We start from the raw sequence: 2,500 nt of genomic DNA, 5'->3' as shown, positions 1-2,500 counted from the left end.
CCGGAGACGGGAGCGGCCAAAAGCTGTCCGAGGGCTCCGGGGGCCAGCAGCCTGCCGGGGGCCGGGGACGTGGCGAGAGCCACGGCACCGCGGCCTCGGCCGGAGAGCTTGCCCCGGCGGACCGGACGCTCGCGTCCCGCCCTTACCTCCCTCGCGGGCGGAGGGCGGGGGCAGCGGGCCAGCTACCACGAAAAAACAGACCGTCGGAGGGCGGCCAGGCTATGTACCGGGGTCCGGGGCGGCCCTTGTCCCGCGCCTCGGCGGAAGCCACCCCGGTCTCTGTCCCGGGCCTTAGGCCGCAATGGTCCGCGAGGGACCTGCTCCTCCAACGGGTCCCGACGTCCTACTAGGGGCAGGAAATGCACCCCGCCGCGGCCGCGGCTTTAGACCCCGAGCGGCCGGTGGGCCCGACTCGCACCGGCGCGCGCCTCGCGGCGCGACCGGCGGCCGGGAACATCCGGGAGCACCCGCCCGGGGGCCGGCACTGCGCGGACGGGGCTGAATCTCCCCAATCGGTCTTCCGGGTCTCTCCCGTTTACCCCTGAACGGTTTCACGTACTATTGAACTCTCTCTTCAAAGTTCTTTTCAACTTTCCCTCACGGTACTTGTTCGCTATCGGTCTCGTGGTCATATTTAGCCTTAGATGGAGTTTACCACCCTCTTAGTGCTCCACTCTCAAGGAACACGACTCTGAGGAGAGTCCCCACCCGGGAGCGGCCGCGGTCCTACGGGCCTGGCACCCTCTGCGGGCGATGGCCCCATTCAAGGGAGACTTGGACTCGCTGGACCGCGCCCCGGGAGAGTGGGACCTCCCACACACGACATCTCCCTGCACGTCTCCGCGCGGGATTCCGTGCTGGGCTCTTCCCTGTTCGCTCGCAGCTACTGGGGGAATCCTTGTTAGTTTCTTTTCCTCCGCCTAGTAATATGCTTAAATTCAGCGGGTAGTCTCGCCTGATCTGAGGTCGGAAAGATGGTTTTTTGTACCGACGGGCCGATGTGAGCGGTCGGAAGCTTAGCCTCTCTCATTGAACTGATTTCTTTTTGTTTTTGTTTTTTGTTTTTTTGTGGTCATTATTTATTGTGGTCATATCTTTCGCTCCCGCCCGGCAAGTGTGTGTCTCTCTCTGTCTCGGGAGTTTGCCTGTCTCCCATCACATCAAGCCGGGCGTCAGTTCTTCTCAGACGCGATCGGGGAAGGATGGGCCCCGTCGCCGAGGAGAGGAGGGCGAGCTAAGTCTATCCGCTCGCTCCACCGAACCCTGTGAAGCCTTCAAGGGCGACTGACTCCCCTTAACCTCCTCGCAGTCGCCGACGCCGCCACCGATTGCTCGGAGCGACGCCGGCGGTGCGAGGTGCAGGCTCGTCAGACCCCCCAGCGTAGGGCCGCTCGCGTGCCTTTATTTCTTTCTTTCTCTTTCTTTCTTTCTTTCCTTCCCTTATTATCTTAAAGACCGCGCGGGCCCACGGGTTTCATGTAGCCGACCCTCAGCCAGGCGTGGTCCGGGATTGGAAATCCAAGGACCGCAATGTGCGTTCGAAACGTCGATGTTCATGTGTCCTGCAGTTCACATGTCGACGCGCAATTAGCTGCGTTCTTCATCGACCCACGAGCCGAGTGATCCACCGCTCAGGGTTGTTTTTCTCTAGATTCGAGCAGAGCTTCGGGTAGGATGCTACTGCTAGTCCCGTAGGACAGGTAGTTGTTATTTTTCGAGGGGGAGCTGCCCCCAGAACAGCGGCACGGTCAGACCGCGCTCCCCTCTCGTTCAAGCGCCGCCGAAACGGCCTTGCGTGGGCAGATAAAGTGGCTTTAAGCCCAGTGCTCGCGGTCGCGCGGGTTGTCCTTGGATCCCTGAGGATCCTCGGAGCCCGCGTGCCGCCGGCACCCACTCACCATCTTTCGCTCCTACTTCCCACCTCGAGGCGGGACGGTCTTGCCGTCCCCCTCCGGGGGATTACTTCGCCGACCTGGACACCTCAGGCCGACGACGTTATCTCCGAGATCCGGCCGCTGCCAGGAAGAGCCGGTCCAATCACAGGCGAGATTACGCCTTCCGCAGAGCCCCGTTCATCTGGTTCATTCTTAATGCCTTCCTTTTATTAATTTTTGATGCGTCTTCCCCTCATTCGGGGGGAGACGGTGCGACTTTCGCCGACCGGTCCCCCCTCAGGTTGACGTCATCTATTTTTCAGTCATCAGTAGTGGTCACATATTATGATGCGTCTTCCCCCTCATGCGGGGGGAGTCGGTGCGACTTTCGCCGACCGGTCCCCCCTCAGGTTGACGTCATCTATTTTTCAGTCATCAGTAGAGGTTGTATTATCATGAATGACCAGACACGGGTACTTCCACGAGAAGGCGGTCCACTCGCAAGCGAGATTACGCACTCCCCCAGAGCCAGCAACCGTCCTCGGTTTCTTAATGCCTTCCTTCTCTGTTCGGTCACTCTCGGTGCCGTTAATGATCCTTCCGCAGGTTCACCTACGGAAACCTTG

General features: G+C 60.6%; 2 non-coding genes and 1 pseudogene across 2 annotated transcripts in view; all 3 read right to left on the bottom strand.

Moving 5' to 3' along the window:
* Positions 1–969, bottom strand: part of LOC147870424 (large subunit ribosomal RNA) — a 4,225-nt pseudogene extending 3,256 nt beyond the window's left edge.
* A 514-nt stretch (positions 970–1,483) lies between these two features.
* LOC147870423 (5.8S ribosomal RNA) lies at positions 1,484–1,639 on the bottom strand. Its single transcript, XR_015533438.1, has one exon. It is a non-coding gene; the product is annotated as a 5.8S ribosomal RNA (ribosomal RNA).
* An 824-nt stretch (positions 1,640–2,463) lies between these two features.
* Positions 2,464–2,500, bottom strand: part of LOC147870422 (small subunit ribosomal RNA) — a 1,918-nt gene continuing 1,881 nt past the window's right edge. The window contains exon 1 of the ribosomal RNA XR_015533435.1: positions 2,464–2,500. This exon is cut by the window's right edge and continues 1,881 nt beyond it. This is a non-coding gene — a ribosomal RNA (small subunit ribosomal RNA).

This window comes from Zootermopsis nevadensis, unplaced genomic scaffold (assembly GCF_977971745.1).
Source record: "Zootermopsis nevadensis isolate Lab colony 2312 unplaced genomic scaffold, Znev_1.0 Znev_ptg000255l, whole genome shotgun sequence".
In the NCBI taxonomy this organism is placed as follows: domain Eukaryota; kingdom Metazoa; phylum Arthropoda; class Insecta; order Blattodea; family Termopsidae; genus Zootermopsis; species Zootermopsis nevadensis.
This window is presented reverse-complemented; position numbering and strand designations above follow the sequence as displayed.